This window comes from Camelus dromedarius, chromosome 6, assembly GCF_036321535.1.
Source record: "Camelus dromedarius isolate mCamDro1 chromosome 6, mCamDro1.pat, whole genome shotgun sequence".
In the NCBI taxonomy this organism is placed as follows: domain Eukaryota; kingdom Metazoa; phylum Chordata; class Mammalia; order Artiodactyla; family Camelidae; genus Camelus; species Camelus dromedarius.
The window spans coordinates 14,388,068-14,408,102 of record NC_087441.1 but is presented as its reverse complement, the minus strand read 5'-3'; the positions used below and the strand labels follow the sequence as shown (position 1 = coordinate 14,408,102).

Sequence of the window (20,035 nt, the reverse complement as noted above, 5' to 3'; positions counted from 1 at the left end):
TTCTTCAGTTTTAGTAAAGCATGAATGACTTATAGACCTGCTGGAAGTATCTCAACCAAGGAGATAACCGTATGTCTTAGCAAAGCATGGTCACAGAGGCGTTACCTTGATGGCTGGGTTTCCACTTTCGTTTTTTGGAATCTTTGAAGATAAAGTTCCACCTGGCTTTCAAAGTTGTCATGATGATACAAAATCCTGTATCAGAAATGCTGAAGAGAGGATTTTTGTGCTGTTGGTTATTGTGTTACCACAGATGGACGTGGTCATCTGAGACGAAGAGCTGGCTCACTTGCGTTTGTTTCAACTATCCTAACCCGGGTGGGGAGATGCGCTCCCTGATATTTTCAGATCTCACAGCTGACTCGTTCCTTCATCCACAGAGGAGAGAACGCGAGATCCGTGGACCTCTCGGACGCCGCAGGCCCAGCCGACCCTCCAGACAATATCAGTACTTGTTAGCTTTCTAGACTCTGTCGCTCCGAGTACTGAAGTCCTTTTCAAAGCTCTGTTCTACTTCCTACATTACCCTCCCAACCTACTTCCTCCCAGGAGGAGACGAGGCCTTCGGTGTCTGCTGTCCTGAGAGCGGAGCCAGTGTGGGCAGGCTCAGGGAGAACCAGGGAGAGACTTATGGCCTCCGAGGACTTCGTCCTCACGGTGAGGGGAAGGGACTCCTGGGGGCTGAGAATCCCAGTAAGTGTCTGGACTTGAGGGCCTGGCCACGCAGGCCTGTCTTTTTACATGGGCACTAATCTGGCAGATTCTCCCTTTATTAGAATCTGAATCTGCATCTCATGTTAAATCTCAGGTGTTGCTTCAAGAACTATTGAAAATCGTCGCCATCAGTCATGATGATGACTTTATATCTGTGAGCTGCAACATTCATATTATTATTTTTCAGTGTGGTTTTGATGAAACTGAAAAATAATATCGTGCATAGAACGAGTGGGGAAGATGAAAGTTTGAGTCCCAACAGCTCATCAAACTGACTGCGTGACCTTGGGGAAATTACTTAGCCTCTCTGTTCTTTGTTTTCATCATCCGTAAAATTGGGACTAATGAAAGGGACGTTGTGAGAATTAACCGGGGTGATGATCCACGTGGTAAAGCGTTTAGCACGGCGTCTGGTAGATATGAAGCTCTAAATAAATGTTAGCTATCATTCTGCTTGAAGCAGCATAGCATAGACTGATGCAAGTCTTGGCTTTCCCTCTGGCTGTGTGACTGTGGGCAAATAACTGAACCTCTTTCTCTGAGCCTTGGCTTCTTTGTCTGTAAAATGGAGTGACTAGTTCCACCTACGTGGAAGGGCTGTCACAAGACCTACACATGGTAGCGTTTGGGGAAAACGCTTTCACAAAGTATAAGCATTTTGGACTGTCAGACATGGTCGTTTTATATTTCATCCCCCGTAAAGGACTCTACCCATGTCATAAACCTCACGAGCTCCTTGGTTTGCCTCTGGTTGTCTTTTCTGATGTGAATGTTGTCACAGCCGTACAAGCCCTCTGTGGAAGAGTGGTTTTAAGCGTGTATCTGGAGGACCTCCCTGTGGTCACTTCAGTGGTGACACAGGAGGAGCCATCTGTGTAAGCTGCTTGAGAACAGGTGACACGGAGACGAGAGCGACACAGCAGAGTGATTCTGCAGAGATTCAGGACTATCACCAAACAGCGTGGCCGGGGGAAGGCGTGGGTGAGTCTGAGAACTGCCAGTTTGAACTTGAAGGAAGCCTGGGTGTGGGGCAGTTTGTTGGGAGAGATGCCTTCGTGCTGCTGAATGCTGATGCTGAACATCTCAGCAGGGCTCAGAGGGGCTCAGTTTAGAGTAAGAGATGACTCAGTGCCAATCTGCATCGTCACTAGAAAAATTAGCGTCACATTCTTCTCACAGTGCATCTGAAATCAGGACAGAACGTCAAGGTTTAGGTTTATGTGGGTGAGAGGAAGATAGACAGACTATAGCTTCTCCCTTAGGAACTAATAGTTAGACTTAAATTTAGGAGGACGTGATACACGTATATTTTTAAGTGAAATCTACTAGATCTGTCTTCAGAAGTGCAGTTTTTCTTCCCTCTCCGCTTGTGTATGTATCTGTAAGTGGTTGAGTGCTTCTGGTGAGGCTGGCGGTTGAGGAGATAGTCTTGATAAGAATTGCCCAGACTGCTGGGGGTTGAGCTCACTCATCTCCCAGAGTTATTATGTGAGGGTACCTTTCAGGGAGGGAGGCACTGGTGGGCATTTTCCCTTCTTTTCTGCTTTAGGATTCAGGTTGTCCTTAGAGGAGAAATGTTAATAGTGTGGTAGAACCTTTAAACAATCTTGTCTTGAATATTTAACTGTTCGCTGTTCCTGTTCTTTTCTGTTACCCCACAGCTTTTCACTTTCACTGTTTCCTGTTTCCCCGGGTGTCCCACTTCTCAAACTAAAAAATGGTTTCTTGTGCATAATGCTTTTCTTGCTTATACCTTAATTAGGAAAAATGTCACTTAGGAGCCTAGCCTCCTTGTTTCTGAACATAATAAGATGCTTCGTCCTTTGCTGGAGATGCAGGTTGCTCAGAGTCTGTGCGAGCCGTCTTTCTGACAAACGTGGCACACTTTATCGGTATCTTTGTTAAGATCTTTCTTGAATGTGATGCTTTATTTTTGATTTGGGGCTCTTGACAATTTTTCTTTTTCATCACTTCTCTAATTTGAGACTTGAAATAAAATGGCTTTGTGCGTAAACGGTCTGCAGAATGTTTATCCCTTTCTTCTTTTTCTTCCGTAGCTGTTGCTAGATACCAGGGAAATTGGATGCAAGAGTAGAATAAAAATCTGGTTTCTGGAAATGCTGAGCCTGACCTGGACTATACAGCTAACTGGTTTGGGTGTAAGCAATATTAAAGAAAAAGAAAACTTAATTATGTCACTTGACTAAATTGAGCCGTTTTTACCAAATTGGTTACGGGCGCAGAGCACATGGCCAAGGACACATACTCAACATCCAGACCTGTTGGGTCTGAGTCTGGCCTGTGACCTCCAAGCTGTGCACCTTGGGGCAAGTTATTCAACCTCTCTGTTCAGCTGTAAAATGAGGATAATAAAGGTGTGACTCTACTTTATAGGGCCAGCGTGAAGATTAAATGAGAGACACCTAAGGTGTACAGTATAGCACCTGTCACCAGATAAGCGTGCTAGAACCATAAAAATCCATAAATACCCATAGGAAGTACAACATCCTGCTAGTTTGTGGGTTGTCTTTCATAATTGCTGTGGTAACAGACTTTTCACATTTGAGAAGGAGTGATTTTTAAAATGAATTATCTTGGACTAACTAGCTAAGCAAATCTAGCTAATGTTGGTCATAAATTTCACTTGAATTTTCTATAGTGCAGTTAGCCATAAAACTATAAAACAGAAAACAAGTTGGTGAAAATGGATTTATAAATTCATCTTATCTCTCTATCTCTACAGAATGGAAATAGAAAGATAAAATATATTTTGTCTTAGGACTTCAGAGAAGTTCAGTGTTCAGAAAAATCCTTCCAAATGTCATAGTATGTGGAGAGTTATTACAAACCTACTGTCTAACATCTGAGTGTTGGTTTCCACCTGGATCACTATTTCTTGAGATGAGTAAGTAAAACTGAAAAGTCTGAGTGATTTATGGAAAATCTCACACCGACACAAACATTAATAAGCCTGTTTATTTTAAACGTCTTGAGAAAAGTGGAGGAGACGTGCTACGGTGTAATGCTCTCCTTTTGACAGTTCATATATTTCTCAAGTTTTGAGTCACTTTTTGAGTGTCAGGTCAGTGATTCATCTGGCTTTTGAAGAAGGATTGGTTGTCAAAACTTGACGAACAGCTAAATCGGGCAGGTTAAATATCATTTTCTTCTTTGACATAGACAGACTCAGAAGTTAATGTCTGGGCTCCCCATTAATCTGCAGCTGTAGTCATGCATCTGCGTACAGTAAAAGCTGCACCTGGTGAACAGGTATCCCAAGTAGTGTGTGATGGTCTCGCAGGAGGGGCTCAGCATAGGTCCTGTCACGTCTCTGAGCTGAGGTGGCTCTTGTGTGGAGTATGGAGGGGCCGTCTCCCTCACTGATACCTCCTCTTGCTCACAGACGCGCTGACTTCTCCTGGATGGGCACATCCCACCATCTCCTGACAGATAAGGATGCCCGGCTCTTTGTCCCCTTCCCCACCGCACTCCCTTTATGGCCGTATGCTGTGATTCGCCATTATTTGCAGTTTGAGGGATCTCATTTTTAAGCCATGTTTAGAGCTTCTCTCTGCCAAAGTTGTGGATAAGTGACTCCAATTTTGCCCAGGGGATCTGCACTCCCAGTTTGTCTGTTTTCTCCACTGGAATGAAAGGCTCCCAGAGAGCAGCCTCTGCCCAGCTTCATGAACGATTGTATCCCTGAACGTGCAGCAGTTCCTTGTACATGCAGGTGCCCCCAGAGATTCGTGAATGAGTCAGCGAATGAATGAAATTATGCCTTTGAGCCAACCAAGGCTGGCACATGTGGTCTGACTGAGATACAGGCAATCAGGAGGTTGTGGTCAGGGCTCATCTGCTGGGCGAGGGAAAGACTAATTCCCCCTTCATACCCTCGATCCTGTGGCTGGGCAGCCAGGACCTTCTCTTGGCGAGCCATACCGTCTGTTGTTGGATCTTGGCTATCGCATTCTGTTACAGATCTTTCCCTCTTTTAACTTCAGATTATTATTAACATTGTGCTTTTTCACTTTCCTACCTCTCAGCTTTGCTGGGTTGCTTGGGGTGAGTTATTGAACTTCTTACCTTATCACTTTCCTTATCTATAAAATGACAACAGTGGTACTGCCTATCTGATAAGCTGGCTGTGAGGATGAGCGGAGTTAACGTATGTCAAGTACTTAGAAAGTGCCTGGCAATGGTCGGCTCTGATCACTAACAGTCACTCACAATGCCGTGTCCATGGGCAGAGCTGCTCCTTCTGAGGCCCGTGGCCATCTCTCCTTTACTCTCGGCCCTACCAGCTACCTCACTTGGTTTCCTGACTTTGTTGAACTTGCTATAGGCACCTTCCTCACAGCCGCCAGATGAGTTTTCCAGCAACAGTCCACTGTACCTCTAGGACTTAGCCCAAAGTCTGCATGTAATGCGTTTCAATAAGTGTTGATTGGAGGATGCTGGGCTTCCCTGCTCGCCCCCCTTGCTGGGTGTGGGGCTCAGGGCTCCACAGTCTGAAGGCACCTATTGCATAAGAGTTCTGCCGACTCCTGGACTGTAAGAAAACTGGTGATGACTTATAATTCCAGCCATCAGTGACAAATCAGCTCAGCATTATCAGTCAAGGAGGGTAGTTTATGTTGTGATTAGGAGAGACTCCGAATTTCAGTGGCTTGAAACCACAAAATTGTGATTCTCACTCACGCTGTGTATCCGATGTTGGCTGATGTAGGGGTTCTGCTCTTCATTGTCACTCAAGGGCTCTGGCCAATCAAGGCTCCCTCTGGACCCGTGTTTTGCAATTAGCAAGGCGGAGCGAGCATCACGTGAGGCACCCTTTGGCTCTTAGAGCTCCACCAGGAAGGGCACGCACGCAGCACTTCTGCTTCCCAGTTTATTGGCCAAAGTGAGTCATACGCAGCACCTAACTTCAGAGGGAGCAGCAGAGCACAGACCATCCTGCACCAGGGAGGAGCCGCCAGAGTATTTGCAACCAGAGAGATTTTGCTGATAAACGGAGTGTTACTGTCTCTCCTTAAATGGATTGTTCCCTGTCACAGTTCCACCCTCACATTAACTAATTATTTTATTTAGTCAAGGAGAAAAGACATTAATCCCAGGAAGCTTAGCAAATGAGATATTCCTTTGTGATGGTCTTCCAAACCTTCCGGAACAATCTTCCCGTCCACTAGGAAGGAAATAACTCCGCTGTCTGACTGAAGAGCACACGTCCTGTGCAATCTAGTGCCCGGCCCCAAACAGGAGTGTTTTACAAGAAAAGCTCCTCAGTTAACTCAACTATGTGACCCGGCATTTGCCAGGGCTTTCGTGTGTCCGGGTGGTGTATATGGCCTTTCATCCAGACTGCCAGCGGGGCTTGTCACTGTATGGAGAAACTCCACATCTAGTGAGACTGCTTTGATAATCTCGTAAATCACCCTTCGGAGAGTAACCCCGCTGTGCCCAGCACTGAGCAGGGGGCTGGGGTTCTATGGGTAAGGGGTCAATAAACACAACAATGGCAGCTTGAGGCAAGAAGCAAAGCCAAGCGTTGGGGCTGGAGTATAAGGGGAGGGTTAGGTCCCCTGAGGTAGCAGGCAGCTGGGGCCTAGCCCAGGTGATGACTGGGAGCTGAGACGCCAGCTCGCCCGAGGTGAAGGAGCGGGCACTTCAGGAAATGCTTCCAGGCCAGCGTGCCTGGCCCCAGGCACAAACTGAAGCTGGTGGGGTCAGACCATGAGAACCTTGTAGGCCAAGTCGAGGAGTCAGAATTTCTAGTTTAGTTGGAAGCCTCTGAAGCAGGGAAGGGAGGTGGTCAGATTTGACTTTTAAAAAGTTATCCTTTTTTTTTTTTTTTGACAGTTCTAAATATTAGTTTTATTTAAGGATTTTGTCTGTTCCATACCTCACAGTTGCAAAGAAAGCAGACCTTTTTTTTTTGAAGAAGAGCTGAAAACAAAGCAAAGAGCTTTGGTAAGAAACATCTAAGGCTGTGGCACATTCTAAAAAGTTATTCTTGATTTACTCATTATTTTTTATGTTTCACATGCTTTACCTCTTGATATGATTTATAGTTCCCCAACTACTGACTCTCCACAATATTTGTCTTAAACCTAAAGCTGTATTTCACACTGAAAAACCATATTAAAATCTGTTCTTCTCCAGTATTTTCCACTCACACAGAAAATTCAACAATGTGAAAAAAACCGAAGGAAGATTTTATTCTCCAAGGTGGATTCAGTCACTGTGGAGAGAGATCTGTTTATTATCAGGGCTTATTTATTTCATTAGGTGATTGCTACAATTTGTTGTCAAAATGTAACTTTGCACTTAAAGCATGAAGTGTTTCTAATTTAGAACAGATTAAGCTACTTCTGGTTTTGCTGGTTTTATGGCGAGATAATCTATTTACTTTAATCTTTTTTGGCAAAAGCTTGATTAGATGATCAGACAAGTGTTTATCCAACACGTTCTAAAACCATAAATTTTGTTTCGAAATTTTTGAAGGCAGATTAGAATTTTGACAAAGCCCGTGTGGTTTCTGTGCCTAGAACAGGCCCAGTAGACGGCACCAAAGGCCGGGAGGGAGTCGGGAGGCTGGAGGGGGCCTGTGACCTGGACCAAGGGGGTGGGGGTGAGGAGAGGAGGGCAGTGGCAGGGGCTGTTGGGAGGTAAGATTTGTGGGACCTGCCAATGGGTAGGTGTGACGTCCAGCAACTGTGGTCATTTGCTCAGGGCAGCTGTCTTGGAGAGCAGGGCACCTGGAACTGAGAAGGGAGATCAGAAGATGGGTGGTGAACAGAACAGAGGGAATGACCTTCAAAGGAGACATTTTAATTACCCTTTGTTCACTCACTGAGTTCCCCCTCCTTTGAGTTATTTCTTCTGGATATCACTGAAATCAATCCTTGAGAATCGGGTCAATCCCTTTGCCCCCACAGAGTACCAGATGAAGAGTGATATATTTAAGATGTTCACCTCCACTCCCCAGCCCCGCTCCATGTGCCTCTTAATATGTTTCTTTCTGTTGACATAGTGCCAGCTCAGACGGAGGTCAGAATGCAATAGCACAGATTGCAGTGTTCTTTGATGACTTAATTGACGTCCTCGTCCCATTTTTCATGGTCACTGTTATTGGGTTTGAGGGAGACCTGGGTCTCTTGATTGGATTAGGAAGACACCTGCATGACCCTGATTGAATCTGGCAGACGTTCTGGTCTCCTGGCAGAGGACTGAGGAAACACCCGAGTCTCATCAGCAGTGTCTCATCAAGCCGTCTTTTACCTTGGAGGGGTTTCTGGTGATGGCTAAGCTCATCCTGTGGGTTATGATTGTTTTAGGTTTCTTTCAGGGGAACATTGTCTGACCTCACATTCTGGGGATGCTCGCGTTTGGAAGCTTTAAAGCCTTTCTTCAGAGTGGTAAGGAATGTTTTATTATCAAGCACACTTCTGGGTAGTTTGAAAGCCGTAGACATCTTAACACCAACAACCACGGTTTGGAATCTTAATCCTGGCTGGTTATCTACTGAATCCAACAGCTGCCACCTCCTTCCTCCTTGTCTTCTGAATCTATCGCGTCCCACAGACCTGTTCTGGGTTGTAACCACCCACTGCTCCCAACACAGAGCTCCTCCAGGGACTACAGGAAGGTGAGGCCAAGTAGCAAGCCTGGAAGGCTCTTAGCCTGGCTTTAAGCCCCCATCTCCCTTGCAGGTTCAAGAAGGGAAAAGATGTTTCTGGTCAAACCCCCTTTGCATCAAGCTGCCTGACCCAGGACAAATCATGAAACCTTTAGAAGCCTTCATTTCCTCACTTGTAATATTAGCACCACAATTAGGGTTGAGAGGAGAAGTAATTCAACTCTTTTTTAAATTGAAGTATAGTTTATTTACAATGTTGGGTTAGTTTCAGGTGTTCAGCAAAGTGATTCAGTTATATGTGTATATATATATATATATATTCTTTTTCAGATTCTTTTCCATTATAGGTTATTACAAGATATTGAATACAATTCCTTATGCTATACAGTAGGTCCTTGTTGTTTACCTATTTTATATACAGTACTGTGTATATGTTAATCTCAAACTCCTAATTTATCCCTTCCCCCACCCCTTTCCCCTTTGGTAACCATAGTTTGTTTTCTATGTCTGTGAGTCTATTTCTGGTTTGTAAATAAGTGCTTTTGTATCATTTTTTAAGACTCTGCATATCATATGATATTTGTCTTTCTGTCTGACTTACTTCACTTAGTACAATAATCTCTAGGTCCATCCATATTGCTGCAAATAGCATTATTTCATTCTTTTTAATGGCTGAGTAGTATTCCATTACATATACATTACATACATATATATATATACCACATCTTCTTTGTCCAGTCATCTGTCAGTGGGCATTTAGATTGCTTCTGTGTCTTGGCTATTGTAAATAGTGCTGCTGTGAACATTGGGGTGCATATATCTTTTCAAATGAGAGTTTTCTCTGTATATATGCCCAGGGGTGGGATTGCTGGATCATATGGTAACTCTATTTTTAGTTTTTTAAGGACCCTCCATACTGTTCTCCATAGTGGCTGCCCCAGAGAAGTAATTAAACTCTTGATTGTAAAAGTTACAGGCACAGGGCCTGGTACAGAGGTGCTGATAAATACTAGTTATTATTATTTTGAAAAAAAGAGGACTGTCTTATTCAATTTTGCACTACTTGACTAGACCAGACCTAGGACTATGCTTTTTGATAGTTTGTGTCACACACAAATTCCTCAAAGAAAATAAAAATGTTGGCTCTAATTCACTATTTGTGGCTGATTTATGGTTTAGGACTTTGTCGGTTTATTATTAATTGGTGGAGATCATGGTCTCTATTCTGGGGCTTTCCTGATTCTCAGAGGCTGTAAATCAAAAGGTTGCTAAGCCATCTTCTGGAAGGAGGCCAGTCAGCCTAAAAACCTGCCTGATAAAATAGTGAGCTCTGTAAACAAAGGCATCACCCAGATATGACAAAGAATTTGAATTTTTTCTCTGGCCTGGCTCCACCGCTGACTTCCTCAGAAGCGCTCACTGGTGAAGGGCTTACCGTGAGGCAGGCACATGTTAGGCAAAGGGCGTGTTATTTAATCCTTGAAACAGCCCCGTGAAGTAGGCTCTTTTATTCCTTATTCCCACTTTATGGATGAGGAAACTAAGGTGCAGAGAGGCTAGGCTGCACAGCCTGTAAAGGGCAGAGCTGGGACCCAAACCCTAGTCTACTTGGCTCTAATGTCTGTTCTGAAATACTAGTGTGGCTTGAAGGTGCAGCTAATGTTGGGGTTGAGAAATATTCCTTTGGGAGCAGATATTTAATGTAGTGTCAACAGTGTGCAGTGTGAGGTCCACTAAAAAGGAGCCTGCTTTACTTGTGTTTAATCCCGGATTTCCGCCCCAGCACGACCCAAGCGTCGGGATCACTGGGGAGCTGTGATGTCCATTGTGCTCAGTCCTATGGCCCATTCTCAGTCCGTATCTCACTTGCAGGGTCTGGCTCAGCTGCTCAGCCCCGCCTTCTTAAAGCATGTTCTTCATCTGGCTTCCCAGGAACCACACTCTTCCTAGTCCCTTTGCTGGTTCTTTCTAAGTTCTATACATCGGAGGCCTGAGGAATTAGTCCTCAGACCTCTTCTTCTACATTCCACCTCTTGGAGTTCTTATTTAGTCTTAAGGCTTAAAATGTCATCTATGTACTTGTGAATCCCCAATTTATATCTCTAGCCTGGACCCTCCACCAGACTTCATTCTTACATATCCGACAGCTCCACTTGGATGCCTAGAAGGTGGCTCGATCTTACTGTGTCCAAAACCAAGCTCTGATCGTCAGCCCTTTCCTCCCTCAACTGCTCTTCTGGCCCATCATGCTCATCTCAGTCATGGCAGCCCCATCCTCACAGCCACTCAAGTGGGAAATCTTGGAGACATCCTATCCTTGCATCCCGTATTCAGTGGGTCAGCAAGTCCCACTGGCTCTACCTTCAGAGTCTACCCAGAGTGTGACCTCCCCACTGTGATGTGTATCACCTGCTTCTCTTGCCTAGATTCTTTGAGCTCTTCCTGCTCCCCTTTCTTCCTCCTTTGCCTCCTGCCCCTTTATTCTCAACATAGAAGCTCGAGTGAGCCTGTTACTGTAAGTCCAATTATGTGTTTGTCTTTAGACCGACCTATGAGGCCTTCGTGATCTGATCTGCCCACCCCATGACTGCTCTGATCGTCCCCTTCTTTTCCCTTCCCTGACTCAGCTCCCTGACACTGGCCTCCTCGGTTCCCATGTGTGTGTTTCCTCTTCAGGGCTTTGTTCTTCTGCTCGGAACATTCTTCCCCTGGACAACTGCATGGTTCACTCCCTCACCTCCTTCACAGCTTTACTCACGATGAACCCTCCATGATCAAAACCTTTGGGGCTTGCAATACCTCAACCCATTCCTGTCTCCCTTCCTGCTCTAATTTTCCTCCTAACACTTATCTCCATTTAACATTCTTCTGTGTATCTAAATTCCAGGTGGGCAAGGATTTTGTCTATTTCGTTTCCTACTCTATTCCCAGTACTGAGAACAATGCCTTGCATATAGTAGGCACTCAACAAATATCTGTGGAATGAACGTATCTGCCAAAGGTTTATTTATTTTAACCATGCACGAAGAACACTGCTTAGAATTGGGAAAGGCATAAAAATAAATCAGACACGTATAATGCTCTCAGAGTGCTCCCCGTAGCATTACAGAAAAGACATGTGCATAACACCTACTTCTAGAATCATTATTTAAGTGCCATAGTGATGCGAGGCTTTAAAAGACAGAGACCTTACCCTGCCAGCTGTTCCAGAAGGAAATGGTTTCAGGCACCAAAGTGGTCTTAAGCGGGAAGTGAGATGTAGCTGAGGATGGAAGAGCATTGCAGGGGTGGAGGCCCACGAGCATGGAGGTGGGAACTTTCAGACTCAGTGTGCATAGTGAGTCACTTGGCATGCAATTGCGTTTTGTCTGTTTCTGAGTTTCCAGTTTGTAAAGAATAGTGTCTCCCTAGAGGGGTACTGAGTGCCTTCCCTTGGGTCCTCCAAAAGCATAGAAATTCAGTGTTTGAGATTTGATTGGCTGTAGGTTTGGGCTGGTCAATTTTTGACTTTTCTCATCCGTTTTGTGGACTTGATTTGGATGCCAGCCATTCTGTATAGTTGTTTACTTGTCTCTCAGCCCTGGCCTGGATGGTTTGTGTTGTACTTGAGGTGCTGCAGGATGCCCTGGGTGCAATTCCACACCTGGTCAGCCTTTTAGCTGGAAGGACAAAGAGCCTGGAATATTCTGAGTGCTTGGTTCCCTTTTCTGCTTGTCTCCTTTCTTAAGCTCTTATTTAACTACAAAGTAAAAATCACTAATACAGGCTCTCACTGGCCCACAGGTATGGGCCAGGCTTTGATTCACGGAGAGGTGAAAGCTTAGAGGTTATCAAGGCCTGTGTTTCCCAAACTTGCTGTTTATCAGAGCCGTTAAGGGAGCTTTTTTTTTTTTTTTTTTTAAGTAATTTTATTTTATTTAATTTTTTTAAAAATGGAGGTACTGGGGATTGAACCCAGGACCTCATGCATGCTAAGCACGTGCTCTTCCACTGAGATATACCCTCCCCCAGGAGGGCTGTCTAAAGACACTCCAGTCCTACTTAATCAGCATCTTCAGAGAAAAGGCCCAAGAATCAATATTTTTAAAAGGAGACTATAATCTGAAGGAGGGTTAGTACCTCCATCAGCCTTTACTGGCTCATTCACATCTGGAATGGCCTTCCAACGCAGGCTGTTCTGATTTTGAACAGCTGTTCTTGGCAACAGCTCATTCCCCGTTCCCTTCAACTGTCCCTCCTATGATGTGGCTCCTGACCCCACTGCCCTAAGCCTCCTTACCCCGCCTCTCATCCAATTCTCCAGCAGACATTTATTGAATGCCTGGTGTCTGCGTGGTTTTCCTGTTTCTTTTTTCCTCAAATCCCTCTTCTATTTTGATTACCTTTCTCTTATCCCAAGAAATGGTTACTCAGCCCATTCATGACCCTTCTGAGCGTGAGCCAAGGTTTATCTTTGTACTGCACAGCCGTATTTGTTTTCTTTTTAAAGCATGTGTACAAAAGGACACAGTCAACAGGATTTTTAAGTGGTGTGTGTAACTTAGTGACGAAAACCAAATAGTGTCCCACCACAATTTGTATGTCAATTATAAACCGTTCTTTTCCCCTTAATTAAATGAAGAACTCTCCAGTTGTCTACCAAGCAATAGTTTATTATTCTAGGATTTCTTTTTTGTATGTTGCGTTAAAATGATGTTTAAAATAGTTTACTTTTTATTAAGCTACATTGGCCTCTTCTCACTCTGAAATTACTAACCCCTTTACTTAGTAGGAGGCTGGCTCCTCTTGCTTCATCTCACCTTTAGTGCAAACAGTTCTGGCATTTGTTAACCTGATAAAATGCCTGGCTTGGCCGACTGCAAGATGTAAAAGATGCTCTTATAATTTGTTCCGTAATTTAAGACCCTGTTTTGCTCTTTAAACTGCTTGGTGGTTGATGTTTACTATTTTTTAACATTTCAGTGAGTCAAGGGGAAATCCTCGTGTTTAAGTACTGATGCTCGTTGAATATAATTATTGACATGGAATTTAAAGGTGAGATCGAGCCAGTTCATAAATACAACAATTGATCCAAGAGACTCTCCGTCTGGGTTGAACAGATCAATGAACGCAAGAGTTATGAAAGGAATTTGTGCCCACTTTCCCTTTGGAGTATCTTTACTTACATACCGAGAGCAGTTACTATTTATAGCCTCTTTTATATAACGGTTATTGTATCGCCAATTCTGGGTCAATTGCAAGAGGAAATGAAGTCCCCGTGCAATTATATGGGTTTTTAATTCTTGAGTATCCTGGAAAATGTGTTCAATAGTAAGTTTAGGCCTAAGCATTTTATTTGGGAGAGAGCTTCAATTTATTCACTCAATAAAAAATTTTCCTGTGCATGTATGTGGGTTGGGTGCCACACTATGTATGGGAGCTATAAGAACAAAGGAAGCACAGCCTCCGCCCTCCCAGAACTTCTAGTTTGCTGGTGGAGACAGCAGATACACATCTTGATGCGTTTTAACGTGCTAGTGACCATGATGAGATTTAATGTGCTGATGACCCCAGAACGTGGGCGGCCAGAGGATGGGAGACTCCAGGTGCTAGCGCAGTGTCGGGTCCTGGGAGTGGCTGGCCTGAGTGGTTCTCACCCAGTCTCCTGGTGTGCACGGGATACAGAGGGCAGAAGCCTGAGACCCTTCGGCCTGGTCACTGTCTGGACAGGAGAACCTGTGTCAGTGAGTGGAGGAGTGGGACTCCCCTGCCCAGTGTCATAGACACTGAGAGCTGTAGTCTGAGTAGGACTCCCCCCTCCTTTCTAAACAGGAGTAACCACAGGGTTTCCAGAAGGGAATCACCACTGTATGCTGTTGTCATGCCCGCCGAGCACTAGCTGGGCTGCTTCAAACAGCCTTTCCCTGGAGCCTGGCAAAGATTTATGGTCACTGGGGGCAGCTGCGCCATCATAAATCTTCAATCCTGCCTGCCGTTATAGCAACCGAGTTAGCTTGCCAGTGCAGAGACCCACTGGGACTCAGAATAAACCATCCAGTCAGTCACTCAGCAGATAATTATGGCGTGCCCACTTGGTGTGGGGCCTTCTCTTCCTCTTTTGTTTGTGTCAATATTGCAGAGTAGGAACAAGGCATCAGATTCTCGTGTCTGATTTCTGTTCTAAAGACTTTTTAAAAAAAAATTTGTGGGGTGGTTTTGAGTATGTCATCTTCAAATTGTTCTCAGCTTACGACAAAATTAAGCTTTGGGAAAAGATTTGATCTTTCAATATCTTTCTGGGAATAAAACCATAATAAGGGTAAAAAAAATGCCCTTTTGTTATTTGTCACCTTTTTTCCCCCTTGAAAAATAGATCTGAGTTCAATCAATCCCTTTGCTAAAATTAAAATGGGCACCCCTGCTCCCTGTCCATCTGCCGCCATTGTGATCTCAAATGCATGTCTGCCCCAGGAGCAGAAGTAACATGTGTGGGAGGGGTAACAGCTCCTGCCTCCCTAGTTGAAGTTTTCTTTGGGACTGAATCAGAATAACAGAATTGGGAGTTTCTGGAATTAGATGCTGCTTGCCTGGCGCCTGAGCTACAAAGCCGTTACTGTGGAGGTGAAGCGCTACCGTAATCAGGGCTGACAGCATTTGTGGAAGTCAGATGAGAATTTCCAGGTCTCAGGAAGGCCTGGGCGCCCCTGCCCTCCCTTGCCCTCCCCGAGGCTCTACCTAAACCCAACTAACCCTCCACTCGCCGCCGACTGCGGCCTGAACTGCTGTTGCCTGCTTCACCCCTTTAGTTTCCAGATGTGTAACCTGGAGAATGACTCAGGTTTCAGTCCTTGAAGGACTGCAGTGGGTTACAAGGATTATCAGCCCCACTTGCCTTCCTCTGGCCGCGGACAAGTGGAGGCTGGGAGAGTATTTTTGTGGGAGGGAGAAAGCCAGGAGAGGAGCCCAGGGTCAGACCTCAGCTCCGCCTGAGAATTCACACTGGACCCGCTGCAGGTTCAGTTCAGGTGAAGACCACTTTCTCCTTCCTGTTGTTGGTCTAGGAGTTTACACCATGGGCCTCTTGCCACCGGTGGTCACTTCCAGAAGGCACTCCAGCAGACCTCTGGCTCCATGTAAAAGGCACCCAGTGCTTGAGTTGAATTTGATGTTCATCCCTGCCCTGGGCTTTGTGGAATTAGGGAAGGGGTGGGGGCAGATGGCCCAAGAGTTAAAGGGCTGCTTTGTAGGTTGGGAAAGTGCTGATTTCCAGGCTGCTATGGGGTGTCTGCTGGTGGGTCTCGCCTTCCAACGCGGAGGCAATCTGCCTGTGACGTCTGTCCCCTGACGGCCCCGGTCAAGGCAGAGGAGGGTCTGGGTTAGGCCCCTGTTCTGGCTGCACTGTTGTCAGATGAGCTCCGCCCCCGGGGGGAGGAGGGCTGCTCCGGGTGAGCGGCCGTGGCCTGGCTCAGGCTCCCTGCCAGAACTTCTTTTTTCCTGGGCACTTTCACTGGTCTTGCCTCGTCCCATGTTTAAGACCGGCACAATTACAAAAGCTGTGGAAGATGGTTTTTTTTTTCCATTTGTTTGACTCATTTTTCAAAATAAAGGCCCTGACAGGAGGTGTGAAACACTCAAGTGACCTCCGCAGTGCCATCTGTTTGCGGAGGGTCCCAGGAGAAGCGAAGGCGTGCGGTGGTGGCCTTGGGCCTGGGGAGAACCTCCCCGGCCCCTGCTCTGGGGACAGGGACAGGGCAGGGCAGCGGCTGGCTCTCTCTCTCACTCAGCTGAGCTTTGCTCCCCTTGGCCAAGCAGCAACGTGCCTTGTATGGCGGCCACCTGCCTCCCTCTGCAATGTCCCTGCATGCTTTGTCTTACCCCTAACTGCTGGTGTGGGTCTTCCATCTCGCTGACTGTTGAGTCCTCAGCACCAGCCCAGTGCCCGGCCCTCGGTAGGCAGCCCGTAGAGAAAGAAGGTTCTAAGAGGGGCGTGGAAGTCAGCGACCACGCACAAGGAGTCCCTTTCCCTTTTTTGTTGTCACTATCTTAAAAGAAACGCAGAACATCCTGATGCAGTGACTTGCAAGCTGTAGTTGGCTTGCAAGTCACTGCATCAGGATGCAGGATGCACTGGGCTCCAGTGACCTGTGGGGACTCCCAAGTTCCTCCCTGCACGTTAGGGCCCAGTGACTCTGACGGGTGTCCAGGCACCTGCATCTGCACAGCGGGCTTCAGGGGCAGGCAGTCTATGAGTCCTGACTTGCAGAACATCACTCCCAGCTGCTAGCGGAGCAGTGCTCTGGAAAGTCTCTCCAAGTAGGGAATGGACAGTTGGAGAAGGGATCTCTGGCCCATTCCTCCTTCTTCCTTCTCACCTGGCGTTTCCTAGCCTTTGGTTTCTTTGGTCGCCCCCCGCACTGAGTCTCCTACGCTCGCTTTACAGTTCTCTCCAAGTACACTTCATATTTTCAGTGCCATGGATGAAACCAGTTGACATTTAAAAAATTGAGTACTTTTATAGGCGAACAACAGCAACAAATTACTGGGCACCCATTAAAAACCAGTTAAGTTTCCAAACATTAGGTCTTAAACTGATTTTAGCCCCAGGAGACTGGTGATCTATTACAGTCACCCCTCAAGGTGTTGGGGTCCTAATTACTTGCTTCTGTGGCACAGTTGCCTTTTATTCTCTGTAGCCTTGAACTTCTCCACCCAGGCCTCCAGACGTTATCCTCTGCAGCCTGAGGCAATCCGTCCAGTTCCAGCTTCCAGCCTAAGGAGCACTCCTTCCTCACCGTGGACCAGAGGGTAGTGGGGCCCAGCCCCCGGCTCTGTCCCTTGGACAGTTCCCTCAGGGGCAGATGTGGCCGTCTCTGAACCAGGCTCAGAGAAGAGCAGGATCTAAATCTTCCGTCTCCACTGTGTTTGTAACAGGTGGGGCCCAGGCCTCCGGCTGGGGGGTTAGCATGTTCTCTAGAAATGGTTAGTCATTCCCCAACTTGCCTGAAAACGCCAAGTCCATTCATGTCCATCTCACAAAGGGTGTGGTCCATGGAAATTTAGAGTTGCCTCCTGGGTTCCAGATTGCCGCCGGTGCCCCGGCGGCTTCTGATGTGTCGGGTGCCTGGGGGACTCCCTGGCTGCCATCCCCACACCACTCACTGCCAGGGCCCTGCCATTCTCCCTCACTGCTCCAAAAGTCACTGACACCACAGGGAGAGCGCTTCTCCCCAGCAGGGCCTCATCCTGAAAGGCGGAGAGCACACACATGGGGCCAGGTTGTCCGGGTTTGAAGCTAAGCTATCAGCCCCATGGGTCAAGACCCTCAGACATTCCATCTATAAAATAGAGATGATAATAATACCCACTTGGGGAACTGTTCACTCTAACTCAGAAAGTGATTAGCAAGGGCTTACCTGGCCCTGTGCAAGGAACTCTGTTCTATGGACTTACAGTTTAGGGAGAGACACCAACAAATGTAAATTTTACCTGTGTGCTAAGTGCACAGAGGAGAGATGCACAGAGTGAGGCTGGAGAGGCCAGGCTCTGGTAGACTGTGTTAAGAATTTTTGTTCTGAGAACGATGGGAAACCACCCAGTGGGGCCGTGTTCTTTTTTTTAAGGGATTGGTTTTATTTTATGTTTTGTTTTTTTTTGGGGGGGTAGGTAATTATGTTTATTAATTTACTTTTTTAATGGAGGTACGGGGGATTGAACCCAGGACCTTGTGCATGCTAAGCACGCACTTTACCACTGAGCTATATATACTCTCCCCTTCTAGATTTGTGTTCTTTAAGTTGCTACTCTGGCTACAGTGGAAACTGATTGGAGGAGGGGATAAGAGTGAATGTGTGGGAGCCATTAAGAGAATCCTGAAGTAACTTAGGCAAGAGATGATCTAGCTTAGACTTGGGAGGTGGTCAAACGTACAAGTTCAGGGCACAGTTAAGCTATAGAATTATTTGTGAAACAGAAACAGACTCACAGACATAGAAAACAAACTTATAGTTACCAGGAGGGAACTGGGGAGGGGAGAAGGATAAATTGGGGAGATACTAACTACTGTATGTAGAATAGATGAACAACAAGGTCCTACTATAAAGCATAGGGAACTATATTCAATACTTTGTAAAAACCTATGATGAAAAAGAATACAAAGAGGAGTATATATGTATAACTGAATCTTTATGCCTACACGAGAAATTAACATAGCAATGTAAACCAGCTAAACTTCAATTAAAAAAAAAGCCCTGTGCTTCACCCAGTCGTCCCTCATTTCCCGCGAGCCTTTGACATCTACTGATCTTTTCACTGTCTCCACAGTTTTGCCTTTTCCAGAAGGTCGCATAGTTGGAATCATACAGTATTAGTCTTTTCAGACAGGCTTCTTTCACTTAACCATATGTCTGTAAAATCCTTCCATGTCTTTGCGACTTGATAGCTCATTTCACCAATAGTCTTTCAAATTCCATCTGCGCCGTGCCTGCTGGGCTGCACCTGGAGGTCTCCATACGGGAGCCACAGTTTCTTTTTGGTGCCTGGTGTCTCTTCAAGTGGCATTTCCACATCAGCTTCTCAGTCTTGCTCTTCTGTGCCCCTGTAAATCCTGAACACATTTGGCCATAGCTGATTTAGAAGCCTTCCCAAGGTAGGAGGTGGACAATGACTGGATTTTGTGGTCTGTGTTCAGGAAATCTTACACCACAGTGACTTCATAGACCCACCAGAATGATTCAGTGAAAGTGTTGGTAGCATGAGGGGGGCCCCCTTCTCTTGAAGAGTTGGGCTGTACCAGGCTTTGCATTATTGTGCTTTTGCAACACCCTGGGAGTAAATTGAGGGTCTCCAGCCTGAAGAATTCTGCTTGGTCCCTACGCAGTTTTACTGCAAAAGTGGGTGTGCACCGTCTTCTATTAGAAGACAGCCCTGGCTAGATGACTAAGCGGATGGGAAACGGGGCGTAGCCAGGTGTGACTTCCTAGAGACAGGCTGCATGGCTGTTGCCTCATGCTCTTCTTGGGCGACACCAGTCCTTTCCTTCGGAACACTCCTTTATTCTTCCCCCTTACTCATTGCCTGCAGTCCAGGGCCAACTTGAGATCACTGCTGAGTTGCCTGGTCCCTCCTGTCTTTCTGTTTTATATCCTAACGTTTGTGTCCACCAGCTCCCTCAGTACCCACTTGGGAGCTTAACATGTGGTGTTCCTTGTGATGCAGGTTGTCCCTGCTGTCCTTGTGATCCGTCTCAGCCATCGCTTACTTTCAAACACTTTATGAGGAACAACCTTCCAGTTTTCTTGTCACTTTGGGATTGTTAACGACCAGCCATGCATCTCTAATGTTCCTGTGCGGAAGTGCAGAACCAAGTGTTACTGTTTCCAGAAAGCTGTGCCTCTGGCGGGTTTTGCTTACACTTTTTCTCCCTCTCTCTATTTAATCCTTGTGCTTTTGAACAAATTTGTAATGTGTTAGGTCATTACTTGCCATTTTCAGGCATCAGGAATGAAAGAATCCTTGGAAGAAACATTTACATTGAACTTTATTTTGTTTGAGAGGAGTCAAGTGATCAAAAGTGCCCAGTCCACTGAGCACCTTCTGAGGTCATGTTACCACTTGCTAGTTGGCCCTACCCAGCCAGGCACCTTCAGGCCAGTTTTTGTCCAGCCCTGAGAACGAGGTAGTTGTCCTCATTGACAGGCATGGGAA

The 20,035-nt window shown here is 46.0% G+C and overlaps 1 long non-coding RNA gene across 1 annotated transcript in view; it reads left to right on the top strand.

Moving 5' to 3' along the window:
- Positions 1-20,035, top strand: part of PPP1R14C (protein phosphatase 1 regulatory inhibitor subunit 14C) — a 79,342-nt gene that overhangs the window by 27,401 nt on the left and 31,906 nt on the right. The gene's annotated exons all lie outside the window — the stretch shown is intronic.